The sequence below is a fragment of the Rhinopithecus bieti genome, unplaced genomic scaffold, assembly GCF_001698545.2.
Source record: "Rhinopithecus bieti isolate Rb0 unplaced genomic scaffold, ASM169854v2 scaffold_27006, whole genome shotgun sequence".
NCBI classification, from domain to species: Eukaryota; Metazoa; Chordata; class Mammalia; order Primates; family Cercopithecidae; genus Rhinopithecus; species Rhinopithecus bieti.
The window spans coordinates 5,344,249-5,360,519 of record NW_016813373.1 but is presented as its reverse complement, the minus strand read 5'-3'; the positions used below and the strand labels follow the sequence as shown (position 1 = coordinate 5,360,519).

General features: G+C 34.1%; 1 protein-coding gene and 1 long non-coding RNA gene across 2 annotated transcripts in view; one reads left to right on the top strand and one right to left on the bottom strand.

Annotated features, from left to right (window-relative positions):
• Window positions 1–2,980: 2,980 nt before the first annotated feature.
• LOC108512703 (uncharacterized) overlaps window positions 2,981–16,271 on the bottom strand; it is a 39,505-nt gene continuing 26,214 nt past the window's right edge. Inside the window, exons 4-5 of the long non-coding RNA XR_001880661.1 lie at window positions 7,228–7,307; window positions 2,981–3,000 (exon numbers count right to left, since the gene is read on the bottom strand). This is a non-coding gene — a long non-coding RNA (uncharacterized LOC108512703). The remainder of the gene's footprint in view (window positions 3,001–7,227; window positions 7,308–16,271) is intronic.
• The window catches only part of PDC (phosducin), a 21,831-nt gene continuing 17,636 nt past the window's right edge, over window positions 12,077–16,271 (top strand). The window contains exon 1 of the mRNA XM_017848054.1: window positions 12,077–12,126. The gene's annotated coding sequence lies outside the window, so the exon portion shown is untranslated. The remainder of the gene's footprint in view (window positions 12,127–16,271) is intronic.

Genomic DNA, 16,271 nt, shown 5'->3' with positions numbered 1-16,271 from the left:
ACTTTTACACTGTTGGTGGGACTGTAAACTAGTTCAACCATTGTGGAAAACAGTGTGGCGATTCCTCAAGGATCTAGAACTAGAAATACCATTTGACCCAGCCATCTCATTACTGGGTATATACCCAGAGGATTATAAATCATGCCGCTATAAAGACACGTGCACATGTATGTTTATTGCAGCACTATTCACAATAGCAAAGACTTGAAATCAACCCAAAGGTCCATCAGTGACAGACTGGATTAAGAAAATGTGGCACATATACACCATGGAATACTATGCAGCCATAAAAAAGGATGAGTTCGTGTCCTTTGTAGGGACATGGATGCAGTTGGAAACCATCATTCTCAGCAAACTATCACAAGAACAGAAAACCAAACACCGCATGTTCTCACTTATAGGCGGGAATTGAACAATGAGACCACTTGGACATAGGAAGGGGAACATCACACACCAGGGCCTATTGTGGTTAGTTGAAAGCGGGGAGGGATAGCATTAGGAGATATACCTAATGTAAATGACAAGTTAATGGGTGTAGCACACCAACATGGCACATGTATACATATGTAGCAAAACTGCACGTTGTGCACATGTACCCTAGAATTTAAAGTATAATAAAATAATAATAATAACAATAACAATAAAAAAAGAAGATACACAACTAAGAGGTAGACTTATGACTTGAACCTCAGTTCGTATGACTCCATAGTCTGTGAGTTTAACTACATCTCTATCTTGCATTCTCTTCTGCGTATCAAATTAAATTTTCAGATTCTAAAAACAAAAAAAAAAAATAGCATACTTTCTACTTATTTTTCAATGCTTGTCAAGTTTTATAAATGTGCAGGCCCTATACAAATAAAAAAACTTTAATAATAGGTTCCAAACTATAGACTCAAAATGCAAAGCAAAAAAATCAGATGAATAACCCCAAAGAGAAATAATACAAAAATGTTCATTATAAAGTATGTATTTCTAATATTCAAAGGCAAGATATAGAGATGTCTGAGCATGCTAAACTGTAGTCTCCCATAAAAGAAGTAAGTCTTGAACATCCCAGAGGTAAAGAAAACGATGAGGTTTTAAAAGTAGGCACTAAAATTATTTGAATTAAGACACAAGAAAAGATATATAGAAATGAGGGAAGCAGAGGAAGCAAAAATAAAAATACTGATAATAAAATTATTAGCTGCTCATTATATGCTAGTTATTATGTTAAGTAATTTATATTTATTAGATTCTCACATCCATGATATAAAGTCAATATTCTTATCCTTTTATAGATTAGAAATCAGAGGCTCAGAGAAGGATATCACTACAACAATGAGCAAAAGAACTAGGGCTTGAGCATGGGCATTTCTTACTCTAAAAATAATGTTCTTAACTGCTGCCATGTGCTAACCTACTTAGCAAGCAAAAAGAAATAGGAAAAAATGAGTCTTTTAATTTTGTGTGGTTTTCTACTTTGAAATAATTTCAAGCACACCTAGAGGGAAGAATATTACAAAAGAGAGAATTATTAAACAAATGTGATAAAATGTTAACAATTGAAGGATCTGGGAGAAGAATATTATGGAGTTCCATGTATTATCCTTGTAACTTTTAGGTATGTTTAAAATTATTTCAAATTTAAAAGTCACAAAAAAAATTTAACTGTGTATTTTTACACATTTTTTTCCTTAATCAGAATCATTAGAGAGTAAATTTGTAGATGTAGTGCCCCATTATCTCTAAATACTTCAGTGTGTATTTCCTAAGAGTAAGAACATTCACTAATCATCTTAATAATGTCCTTAAAACCCAAGAACTATTGTAATCCAGAATCCTGTAATCCAGGATCATATATTCCATTTAGCTGCCATGTCTCTTTAATCTCCTTAATCAGAAATAGTTCTTTTTCTCTTTCACAACCTTCCCCATGGAAGGCCAGTTACTTTGTAGAATGCCCCTCAGTTTTGTTTTTGTCTGATATTTCCTCATGATTAAATTCAGACTACATATTTTTGGTAAGAATATCACAGAAGTTGTGCTGTGTCTTTTCAGAATCAGAATGCGCATGATGTCAGTTTGTCTCATTGTTGGTGATTTTTAACTGATCAAGTCATTAAATGGTTTCTATCAGGTTTTTCCACTGTAAATTTGATTTTTTTCTCTTTGTAATTTATACATAATTTGTGGGGAAATAACTTGAGGCTATATAAATATCCTGCTCCTCATCAAACTGCCACACAATAGGTTTAGCATCCATTAATAATTCTTACCTGAATGAAATATTACCATGATGGTTACCTAATAGCTCATTTTTTAACTCTTTATTCCTTCTACATCTTGGTTGGCATTTCACTATAAAGAAGGGATTTTCCTTTTCCCCCATTTATTTATATCACTATATACCCATAAGTCCTTTATTCTATAGATTAAATCCATTATTATTGTCATTTTGATGCTCAAATTTTTCCAAATTTGACCAGTAGAGCCCTTTCAAGCTGATTCCTGTATCCTTCTGATACATCGCCCTGATTTTTTTTTAGCATGCTTTAATTATCGGCGTAAGATTGTATCTTAGGCCTATTTTGTACTTTTCTGTTCCAGCCCTAGCTAATTTCTTTCCCAACATGCCTTGATTTATTTTAGTGAAGACATTGTTTCTCAAGATGTGAGTACTAAATATACTCATTACTACTAGGGTATCATTGTTTTGGGCCCTCTTAGTGCACAGAGCTGGGAAATGTATACACATACATAGGTAGATGATAGGGATACATAGATGGGTGGATAGATAAGTTTGATAGATGATAAATAGATAGATAGATGATAGATAAACAGAGAGATAATCAGATAGCTGATAGACAGGTAGATAGAACAAGCTGTGAATTCATACTGATATCTTCAATCCCAATCACAGGATTCACTCTACTCTTTTCCCAATCCATGGCTGTCTTTCTTTCAACAATGAGGAATCAGACTTCTTTTACACTCAATTTATTTGTTTGCCCAATCCTTAAAAACACATAAAGTGTAACATGTTACTAACTTACAACATCAAAAACAACAGTGCTACTTATTAAAGTTCAGTACTTATATATAGTTCTTTTGGTCTTTATTCCTAGGTTAAGTTTCCAAAACACTATATCAAAAAATAACTTGGGTCCATTGCCCCCATATTCAATGTGGTTGTATTTTTATTTGAAATACTTTCACTTGTTTCTGTTTGAATTCCATTTTAGATTCCTCTGATTTTTATTAGATTTATTTTGTGAGTTTAGTTTGAGCATGTAAAATATTAGCAAGATTACAAAAGTTAAAACTGTATGAAAAATTATACTTGGGGAGGCATCACTCCCTCATTCTCAACTCTTGATTCTCACTCACTCCTAGTAGGTAACCAATCTTATTGGTTTCCGGGTTTTTCATTCCTGCGTTTCTTTTTGCAAAAATAAACAGATATATGTACATTTTCTTGTATCTCCTTCTCTCTCTTACCCAAAAGATAGCATACTATATATACTTCATACAATTTTAACTTTGCTTTTCCAACTTGACAATATATTCTGCAAATCACTTCATATCAGTCTTAGAGATCTTTTCCTTTTAAATTTCCATAGTACTTCATTCTATGAATGTGCCATAGTTAATTTAGCCAACCTCCTATGGATGGACATTTAGGTTGTTCCTAATATTGTAAAATTATAAACAATGCTTCAATAAATAAATGTGTGCATATAAATTCTCATATAGTTAGAGATATATTTTCAGGGTAAATACTCGTAAGTGGAATTGCTAGGTCAAAAGGTAATAACATGTAATTTTGTTAGATAATGTCAAATTTTCCTTTATAAGTTTTGTACCAATTTTTATTCCTACCAGGAACGTATGAAAGTGCTATCCCACATCTTGCCAGCAGAATATGTCGCCAAGATTTTTGAGTTTTTGCGTATCTGATAAGTCAGGAAGGGTATCAGTATAATTTTACTTTCTCATATTCTCACTTCTCATATTATGAGTAAAACTGAACGTATTTCCTTATGTTTAAGGGCCATCTATGTATGTAGACATGTTTTATATATAACATACATATTATAGACTATATGGTGTTAGAAGTTAGAATAATGATTACTCTCAGAGAAAGACAAATGGTGACTGGCAGTAAAATGTGAAAATTCAATGAGTTCATGATATATGCCCTTTTTGAATATATTTCATTGAAAGATATTTTTTTAATAATGAATGTCTTCCAAATAGAAGAAGGAATTTATAGGGATTAAGGAAAATATAATCAATCAAAAGGAAATTTGGTAATAAGAGACGAAGGCAAAAATTAAATCATATAAATGTCATTAAAAATTAAAACATATAATGATAGGTGTTAAATCTATCAGTCATCACAACAAATGTACACGGACTACATTATCCAATTAAAAGAAAGACATTAGCAATTTAGATAGAATAGACAGTATATACCTACATGGTATTTACAAGAGACATTTGTTTTTTTATAATGGCCATCCTAACAGATATAAGGTGATATTTTAAAGTGGTTTTGATTTGCACTTCCCCGATAATGAGCAATGTTCAGCATCTTTTCATATACTTATTGGCCATTTGTATGTCTTATTTGGAGAAATATCTATTCAAATCCTTTGTCCAGTTTTTATTTCTTATTTTTTTATTTTTTATTTTTTCAATATATGACTGCTCTGCAAAGGTTTTGACTTTTTAATAAGGTTATGTGCTTTTTGCTATTGAGTTGAAGGAGATCCTTATATATTTTAGATATTGACTCCTAATTAGATAAGTGGCCTGCAAATATTTTCTTCCACTTCATGGGTTGGCTTTTCATTATGTTAAATGTTTCCTTTGTTTGCAGAAACTTTTTAGTTTGATGTAGTATCATTTGTCTACTTTCGCTTTTGTTGCCTGTGCTTTTGGTGACATATCCAAGAAATCATTGCCAAGACTAATGTCACAAAATTTTCCCTGTTTTCTTCTAGGAGTTTTACAGTTTCAGGTTTTATATTTAAGTCTAATCCATTTCGAGTTGATTTTGTATATAGCGTAAGATAAAGGTCTCACTTCATTCTTTTACATGTGGAATCCACTCTCCCGACACCATTTTGTTGAAAACACTGTTCTTTCCCCATCATGTATTCTTGGCACCCTTGTTATAAATCAGTTGACCATATATGTGTGGGATTTTTTCTGGACCCTTTATTCTGTTGCATTGCTATATGTGTCTGTCTTTATGTGAGTACCCTACTATGTTAATTACTGTAGCTTTGTAATCAACTTTGAAACCAGGAAGTGTTATGCCTACAGTTTTGTTCTTTCTAAGGATAGTTTAGGGTATTTAGGGTCCTTTGTGAATTTTAGGATTGATTTTCTGTTTACATAAAAAATTGGATTATTGATAAGGATTAAATACAACCTGTAAATTGGTTTAGGTGGTATTAAAATTTTAACATTATTAAATCTTCCACTCTAGGAAAATGGGACGTCTTTACATTTTATTTTCAGCAATGTCTTGTAGTTTTCAGGATCTAAGTCTTTTATTTATTTAGTTGTGAAGTATTTTATTCTTTTCGATGCAATTGTAAATGAGATTGTTTTCTCTAATTCCCTTTCACATAGTTCGTTGTTAGTGTATAGAGACACAACATATTTTTGCATGTTGATTTTTTATCCTGCAATATCATTAAATATATTTGTTAGCTCTAACAGTTGGGTTTATTTTTTATTGATACAGAATAATTGTACATATTTATGAGGTACGTGTGATATTTTAATACATGCATACAATGTTTAATGATCAAATCATGGTATTTAGGATATGCATCTACTTGAATATTTATCATTTCTTTCTGCTGCGAACATTTCACATCTCTTCTAGACAATCTATCTTTATTAACAGTAGTCACCCTACGGTGCTATCAAAACTTATTCCTTCTGTCTAACTCTAGTTTTGAACTCATTAACCAACTTCTCTTCATCTCCTATCCCTTCCCAGCCTCTGTGAACTAGCATTCCATTCTCTACCTACATGAGATAAACTTTTTAGTTCCCATTTATGGGTAAGAACATGCGATATTTGTCTTTCTGTACTCGGCTTGTTTCACTTAAGATAATGTCCTGTCTCTATCTCTTTATCTCTTAAAAAAACAGTAGAAAATGTAAACTAAGTGAAACAAATTAAGCAATAGTTAAGCAATGGAGCATCGATTATTTCCTTAGACAATTTTATGACCATGTGATGTGCTGCATACCAGTCAAAATAATAGTTATGAGATTTTAAATATCTGGTGCCATACATGTCATAGAAAATTTTGCTAAGTTGTCTATACCTCAAATTAGATATTTGAACTCATACAAATTAAAAGGTACATTTGGCAAAATCAACCCCCCCACCCTTTTTTTTTTTTTTTTTTTTTTTTTTTTGAGATGGAGTCTCACTCTGTCCCCCAGGCTAGAGGAGTGAGGAGCGTGATCTCAACTCACTGCAACCTCTGCCTCCCGAGTTCAAGCGATTCTCCTGCCTCAACTTCCCAAGTAGCTGGGACCACAGGCACCCGCCACCACGCCCGGCTAATTTTTTGTATTTTTTAGTAGAAACGGGTTTTCACCATGTTAGCCAGGATGGTCTCGATCTCCTGACCTCGTGATCCGCCCCCCTCAGCCTCCCAAAGTGCTGGGATTACAGGCGTGAGCCACCACGCCCGGCCTGGTTTCTTCTTTTATTATCATTTTCCCCTGAGCTTTGAATCATACCAAATGTTTGTGGAAAATGCCAAGATGCATTTACTAGCTTTTGTAAATGCATTTTAGGTTTAATTTATTGCCTATGATCCATACAGTGATGTATAGAAATAGATTGTGTGTAATCTAGTGGAGGAACAGTGGATTTGCAACCTGGGTTAGAATGCTGATTGTCATTTCCTAGAGGTGTGACTATTAACTAGCTACTAGACCTCTCTAAAACAGCTTTCACAGTAAAATAGAGGCAATAGTACCCTTCATATCTTGTTATGAGGATTAAATGATATAATAATATAGCACCACAATTTTTAAGGTCCTATGTAAAACAGTTCATATCATTATTTAAAACCACTTCCTAATTATTTCAAAATTTCTTCCTAATTCCTGCGAATCTTTACCACTGCTCTTGTTCTGGCTTGATTTCTGATGTCTTTCAAGGAATCATCTTTTGTACCTTACTGTATTTTTTCCATTTACCTTTTATTTGACTTTAAATCTTCATTGCTTTGATTGGAAAGTCTCCAGAAAACCACCTTTTTTGATCTTGTTTCCATGTCCTGAGAGCCCATAAAAGATGTGATTTTAAAAAATCAAATCTTATTACTGAACATCTTCAGTGGAGCCAGCCTTTCACTTCTGGTATTTTGTTTTCTCATGTTACATCATGGTCTTTAAAAAAAGAAAATGAAAATACCACTTGCATTTGTAAATGTCTTGGTTTTCTGCCAGAGACTTCATAGAAATCCTTTTTGAGTTCTCTTCTGATAATAACATTCATTTTCTGCAAAAATATGCATAATGGAATGTGAAAAGCATATTATTTGTTGCATTCGGGATGCATTCCCTGTAAAGATAGCAAAATATGTGGAGTAAAATTGAAATATGCTCAGATTTTTTAAAAGAATATGGGGACTGGGCACGGTGGCTCATGCCTGTAATCCCAGCACTTTGGGAGGCCAAGGTGGGAATATTACCTGAGGTCAGGAGTTTGAGAACAGCCTGGTCAACATGGTGAAACGTTGTCTCTACTAAAAATGTAAAAATTAGCCGGGCATGGTGGTGCAGGCCTGTAATTCCAGCTACTCGGGAGGCTTAGGCAGGAGAATTGCTTGAATCTGGGAGGCAGAGTTTGCATTGAGCTGGAATTGCACCACTGCACCCCACCCTGGAAGACAGAGCAAGATTCTGTCGAGAGAGAGAGAGAGAGAGAGAGAGAGAGAGAGAGAGAGAGAGAGAATGTGATCCCCAACGTTGGAGGTGGGGCCCTCTTGGGAGGTGTTTAGGTCATGGGAACAGATCCCTCCTGAATGGCTTGGGGCCCTCCCAGCAGTAAGGAGTTCACATGAGATCTGGTTGTTAAAAAGTCAGGGACCTCCCTCCTGTCTCTGTTGCCCCACTTTCACCATGTGACACACTAGCTCCCCTTTGCCTTCTGCCATTAATAAAAGCTTCCTGAGGCCTCACCAGAATCAGTTACTGATGCCATACTTCTTGTACAGTTTACAGAACCATGAGTCAAACAAACCTCTTTTCTTTATGAATTACCCAGCCTCAGGTGGGTATCACTAGATATAAAGGAATATCTAGTGATACCAAATGGACTATCATGGAAACTTCCTTCAGGACAAATAAAAATTTCTTGAAGATGGAGGATAATGTTTTATCCTCCATCTTTTGACAATATTTTTCAAAAGATGGAGGATAAAACGTTAAATTGCTACTCCAGAGTTAATTCTGTCCAGCAAAAAAATAACCAACCAGTAACAAGCATGTGTTGTAAACCTTCAAAAGGAAACAACTAAGGGACTTAAGCTACAAAAAGAAAAGAAAAGGAAGGCTGACTATAGAAGAATAAGTGCTACAGATACATAGAAGGCCATAAGCATTACAGAAGAAAGATGCCTGTAATCCCAGCTACTTGGGAGGCTGAGGCTGAAGAGTTACTTGACCCCAGGACTTGAAGGCCTTCTAGGTAACATAATGAGACCCCTTCTCTTAAAAAAAAAAAAAAAAGTTATATATTCTTTTGCCAAAGACTCTCTAAAAGAAAAAACATCAAGAGATAATAAAATTCTGATAATAACTATCTCCACATATTTTTAGGAAAGGAGAAAGATAAAGTGGCTGATGTTGTAACATCTCAGTGAATGCCCAGATGATTTGTTAAAGGATACTATAAAAAGGTGGAAAAAAGGGTATGCAATCAAATATGATAAAATAATACAAAGAATACTATAATCCAAAGTAAACTTGGTTTCAAAAATATGTTAAGAATAAAAAGGTTTTAAATTATGCATATAGTGAGAAGACAATGAAGGAAGATATGTCTCCTCTTTACATGAATAATAAATTGCAAAGAGAAAGAGAAACTGGAATTCTTACCTTGCTTTCCTCTTCTCAATCAAGAAGAATAAAATTCAGACACGAAAGAGTAGAACACATATCGGAAAAGGGAAATAAAATCCTAAACAGAATAAATTACAGCACTATCTCATTCTGGTAAGTCTTTTCAGCAGTATGGTCTTGTTTCCAATATGCCCTTCCAGCTCTAAATTTAATTCTGCTATTTGAAGATTGAGGGACATGTTTTCAAGGTCAAAGTAAGATAAGGCTTATTTTTAGTAAAAACCATGTCTGCCACAGCGTCTGCTTCACTTACACCCTTTATTACAAAAAATGCCCCAGCCCCTACTGAAAGAGTAGCCCTATGTAGGTCACATAACCTTGCCATCTGGCTAAAGCTGATTAGACCAATGGTGTGACCTTGGCCAAATTATGTCAATGGCATAATGAAGCAAAATGGTTTGGGCTAAACAAGTCAGATTCTCCCAGAATACTCATTTGGAAACATGGAAATAGCCAAGCTGTTATCAATAGATGGGAGGCTTAAAAAATTTCTATAGATAGGTGTCTTGAGTAGAGTCAAGGCCATGAAGGGGGTTATGGAAAACAGAAGAAATAAGAAAATAAATATTGAGGAAGCACAGGCTGTAAAGTAAAGGTGATATGGCCTTCGGAAGAGTATTAACTAGTGACAGAAGATCAGTCATGGCAGGAGGAGCAGGGTTGGGGGCAGGCAGTGCATGCTGTTAGTGGGATGGAAAGCCACAGTCTTGGTGTTTGAGTCCTTCTGGGAAGATCAACAGACCCCTCCCAGCTGCTAAGGTGTTTACGCAGCATTGTATCCACCAAGATTTTGAGCTGACATTCCATTCTTCTAGGACTAGAGTGTATAGCTGTCCTTGAACTCCTAAGGAATTCACGCTTTTCTGTCAATTCTCTTCTTACAATTAACTTTCTCACACTCAAAAAAAAAAAAAAAAAAAAAAGAGGAAGTAGATATGTATGACAGCCCTGGAACCAGAAAAATCTCCATTGAAGGCTGTTTAGAATTTAAAGAAAATTCTATAATTTCATCTTTTTAGAGCAGGTAATTTAATCTGCCCTAAACAGGAGACTTTACTGGTTAATAGTGTGGAACATGGAATTAAGTCATACCTGAATTCGAACACTGGGGTCTGCATGGACATAATGTCAACATTTGAAACATAAAACTGTTTTCTTGCTGCTGTATATAGAAATACCTTGTCCACAGAAGAGTGCTTTCACACAGCAGGCATTCCACAAATATTGGGGAATAAATGCATCAATTAGAAAAGTTACAAAACTTATTCAAGCCTGTCTCCTCATCTATAAAATTATACTTGACCTACCTCCGAGCCGAGGATTGTTGTAAAGATTATGCAAAGTAAACAATTAGTACCTCACCTGGCATGATGAGCACTCAGGAAGTGTCCTAATTATTAATATTTTTATTCCTGTTTTCTAAGATATTTTCAGCTGGTTTATAATGTTTGTGCTTTGTAAAGTATTTAGTATTCTTAAAATTGGATGTAAAATCATATACAAAAATCTAAACAGTACATCAACATATAATTCTGATACTTTTAAATGTTTTTACATCAATCAAGAATCATATGTATGAAATAATGACCTTTTGGGCTTTGACTCTTTTCTTGACAAGTTTTCATGATCTACAAAGATTACTCAATTCATAATTGAAGCAATTAGATCAAGTATGCTTGTCCAAAATGGAAGCAAGTGTGTGATGTCCATAATGACCCCAAATCCTTCCAGTAAACAAGTGCCAGAGATAGCACAAAATAAAAAGCAAATTATGGAAATATCTGTGTTGGGAAGGTGGGGGTAGCATAGGAATTGCCATAGTAATTTTTTTTTTTACCATAAGTCTCTATACTTGTGCTTATATTACATATTTGAACATATGAGTACCACGCTATATTTGACAGTAACTTAAAATATATTTTTTGAATGTTAAAACCACTATGACATTTTTTATCATCAAATGGAAATATTAAATTTCTTCACACTTGCCATCAGAAGGCATCTTTTAAGTTACATTTGTATTGCACCTGACTACATTCTAGATTCTTTAGCTAGAGAAAAAACACTCAGTTCATAAAAACTGAAAGTGAATTACCCTGAGAAACTTTGTTGAAAAGCACATGTATAGCACACAAACTGGAAACCTGCTAAATGGGAGGTAAACATGAAACCTGCTAAATGGGAGGTAAAAATCTGACTTAAGGATGAAAATGAAAGTTAATTTAGAAAATACTTTGATTTCTGGAAGAATCTCTATGAAAATATTTATGGTTGTGACTCTCTTAAATATTGTAAATTTTATGTACTCTTCTCTATTCTTCAAATCAAATTCTACAATAAAAAAGTATAAGCCAACAAAGTTCTGAAATGTGACAGATTTCCCTCCTACTAACGAGAATAAATAAATAACAAATTAATTTAGTATAATAAAACATAACTATTAAAATTTATTTAGACATTATCACTGTTTAAATTGCATTAAGATCTACTTAAAGTTTCTGGGTGAAGCTACATATGACTAAACCTTATAATTTAAAAATCTAAATGTATTCATTNCCCCACTAGACTGCAAGCCCCACGATATAGGAAATGGGGTTTGTCTTTGTACCCTAGTGCCTAGGTACTGCTTGTTTCACACAAAGTAAGTGCTCAATAGATGATTATGGGACTAATGAATACAACTCTTGTTACTGTGATAAATAAGTACTCATAATGATCTCTGTCTCTCATCCATTCAATGTGTTCTGTAAAATATAAACTGACTACTCTTTGTTTGGTTTTGCCTTATTATAAATGAACAGGTCTTGCTAATTCTGCCAATCCTATTACTTGTTCAGAGCTATTTCTGCAAGGGTCATCAATATCTGGGGATTTTAAATCTGAGCTTAAACCTACTGAAGTTCAAGAGGAGTTCAGTAGACAGGGATTCTCACCCACTGAACAAGGACACCAGGCACAGAGATCCAAACTGTGAGTCCATAAGTAGTCCTTTTGATAATATAATTTTTAAAATTTTATCTTGGGGAAAGAATAGTGATTCACTGTTTATATATTATTGTGTTAATTTAAAATAGTTCAAAGTACATAAAGTTTTGAATTCTCTACTACAAAGACAATTAGATACAGTGTATCCTTCTCTCTTTCAGTGATTTCCACCAGTCATCTTCACTAATACAAATTTAGAGTAAACATGCAATGTTTAGCCTGATATTCTAGACTGTTAAAATAAGACCATGATTGGAGAACTCATTTTGCAATTTTAAATTTCCTTTGAGTGAAGGGAAAACTGAAGGGAATAAATGATGAGTCCTTGAACTTTATGTTGGAAGATCTGGCTCCCAAGTTGGAAATGGAGTGCAGTACTTCCCCCTTTTCCAAGAGGGATATGTTCCAGGACCCCCACTGGATGCCTAAAACCACAGATAGAACTGAACCCTGTGTATACTATGTTTTTTTCCTAAACATTCATACCTATGATAAAGTTTAATTTATAAATTAGAAACAGTCAAAGGTTAACAATAATCACTAATAATAAAATAGAAGCTTTATAACAATATGCTAGCATCACAACACTTGTGCTTTGGGACCTTATTAAGTAAATAAGGGTTACTTGAACACAAGCACTGCAAGTCAATCTGATAACCAAGAGAGTAATGCGTACGGTGTGGATATGGTGTCCCGGGCCAGACAGAGCAGGATAGTGTAAGATTTCATCAAGCTACTCAGTACACTGCACAATCTAAAACTTTTGAATTGTTTATTTCTGGAATTTTTCATTTAATATTTTTGGATCAAGGTTGACCAAGGGTAACTGAAATCACAGAAAGCAAAACCTCAGGTAAGTGAGGACTACTATATTCATCCAGCGCTAAGGCATGTTTTGAGGCTTTTCCTTAGTAGTATGTTATTGTGGCGGTGGTTTGTTGGTGGTTTTTAATTTTTAAAGTAGAAACAATGTTTGTTTTGAAAGGTTACTTTAGAAATTTAATGAAACAGAAATAATGTTTTTAAAAGAAAAGAACACTGAGAGTTTGTTGATATTTGTTAAATTCAGTGAAAATTTTCTTTCAGTTGGTTTTTTTTTTTCTATTTTGTTCCCATGGAGGTTATTATTATTACCAATAAACCTTACAGTTTTGCATTATGAAAATGAGTGCAGTAATTGATTTTCAATGGAGTATTTTATTAACTGCAAAAATAACTTCTCACTATAGAATCCATTTTAAATATATATAATATACATATTGTCCATTGTACGTGCTACTTAGAATCACCTAATATTAAAGCTAGAAAAAACTTTAGAGATCATCTAATTCATCAAGATGATTTCTGCCTAAATATTATGTTTATAAGTGGATTTGATATTATATGCCATTATCAAAATATATATGAACCATTCATAATAATGTCTGCAATGGAATTCAGACAATATGTACAGGAATATGTATATTTACAAGATAAAGAGATACTTTTAAAAAGATGGCTGTTATAAATTCTAAAATTCTATTTTCTCCAGAACAAGTAAAAGAATATCTGTATGTTATAATAGCAAAATTGGATTGGTGGATGTCTTTTCACTAGGAACAAGAATTCAGTTATGACTTTTAAAGCTCATATTTCCAGAGTAAATTTTTTTTATTGATGATACAGGATAACAGACAGGAAACTGATATTTGCTATGCATTCCTGACATACAAATTGTTTAAAAGGCTCCCTACAACTGCCCTGCCCAGTCCCATTTGTTGAAAAAGCAAAACTATTTGAGTAGGGTAGAAACAGAAAATATTACGTCTGTTCTATAGTGTCTTACATCAAAATTTCTATCAAAGTTTTTCTATCAAAGTTCTTAAGAACTTTATCTACATACTGGGGGTAGGGAGAAGTCAGGCATAAAGTAAGGAAATTTTTCAACAGCATCAAGATGAGTGTTTTGTATTTAAAAGAAAGAAAACTAACATTTGCTGACTGCCAACAATTTTCTAATTTGTTATAGGCATTTTGAGGACCACGTGTCCTGTATTCCACTCATCCATCTCAAATTTAATTTTAAAGAAAACTCTTATTATGATACCACAAAATGTAAAAGTTGATCTATCCCAAAATTAACAACTAACATAATTGAAGGTAGTAACAAAAATCCTAAGTTTTGTCTTACTCCATTAGAGAACTGAAATTCAGAAAAGATATATAAAGCATTACAACATAAATGCAAAAAGGAAAATCAAACAGAAAATCACTTACGATCTGCAAAATCATGGGTAAGGAAGACAATTAGTTGGAAAACAAGTATGCTACATTCAAATTAAATAACCATGCCCATTTTTCACTTCCAATTAATTCAAGAAATTAATTGTTATGAGGTATAAAATCCCCTTTGTGTCTCTTGTGGAAACACCGAAAGTCTCCACAAGCCCAGTAATACTTTCATGATCTGACATGGTGTTGTCAAAGCTATCTGATATGAAATTCTCACCACTGATAATTTATTTTAATAAGAAAGGAAAGGCAGAACTACTTTCTATAGAGTCCAATATGGCATTGGGGAAGATATTCATGGAAGGGGTTAAAACACTTCATATTAATGTATCTGTATTGGCGAGCACATTAGCTTGGCTTAGTTGATCAGATTAGCTCACAGTCACCTTAGAAAACAGGAAAGCAGAGACCTAAGGAGATATATGGTTAGAGATAGAGAAAAATAGGACATAAAGCCCTGCAAGGGTGACTAGAACACAGTGTGACACTCTGTGGGACACAGATCAAGATGCCAAATGTAGATTTCTAGCAATAAAATGAAGCAGAATTTCTGTCAGTTTTGCCCACATAGCAATTTTTCTTAGTTTTAGCCATCTCAAAACATAGTATGTGCCAGATAGTGCCTTCAAGCTACATAACTTACTAAATTTCACTTCAGTTGAGTTAAACAGGCATTTCACTTCCGTACTTGATTTCCAGTCTGTTATTTCTATCCCATGTTTAATCATGTTCAGTCATAATAATGCCTTTTTAGTGCAGCACCTTCTCTGAAACAGTTTCTTACTCTATGTTTCCAAAAGGGAATATGAATATATGCTTTCACGTAAACGAAAGAAAAAAGATTGTTTATTTTAAATTTGACAAAACACAAAACAATCTGATTCTGAAAATGTTACATTGGAGCTACTTCAATGCTCTATGTTTTCTGCGTTTTGTACATCCATGGAAAGATGTCAGGTATGCTATAAGTAAACAGATAATTTAATGTTTGGCTGTTTAATTTCTTTACTTTGTACTTGAGGAAACCAGTATCAGAATAAGACTGTGAAAACCTTTCATCATAATTTCAGAAAGAAAAAAGGAATGCGGATACATTTACCTGAACCTCAGTCCTTCTAAATAAAATCTATTATTTCTATTGAGCATCAACCTTTTAGTTTGCTAGGGATAATAACAGTTATTGAAATGCTAAAAATATTTTTCTCTGTGTGGAAAATATTGCATATGATATATATTTTAGATGTTCTACTAGTTACTTGATCTTACCTGGACTAAAGTGAGTATATATGCTCTATACTAAGTCTGTACACCACTTTTCTGATTTACTTTTTTAGAGCAATATCCTTAATTTTACTGCAGTTAGTATAGAATACTAATATTTTCCTTAACTTCAAAGCAAGCCAGAAACTGGCCAAATAAGTAACTAGCATTTGTATTACCTAACATTCAGGGGAATACTGGCGCGCATATATATATATATATAATTTTTTTTTTTTTTAATTGGAGTCTCGCTCTGCCGCCCAGGCTGGAGTGCAGCGGCGCGATCTCGGCTCACTGCAAGCTCCGCCTCCCGGGTTCCCGCCATTCTCCTGCCTCAGCCTCCAAGTTGCTGGGGCTGCAGGTGCCCACCACCACGCCCAGCTAATTTTTTGTATTTTTAGTAGAGACGGGGTTTCACCGTGTTAGCCAGGATGGTCTCGATCTCCCGACCCCGTGATCCGCCCGCCTCTGCCTCCCAAAGTGCTGGGATTACAGGCATGAGTCACTGCACCCGGCCACTGGCCTATATTTTTGTGGGCTCTTCTATGGCATCCCAGGATTGGGGGTCCACAGGCATGGAAAGAACTAGTGAATAGTCA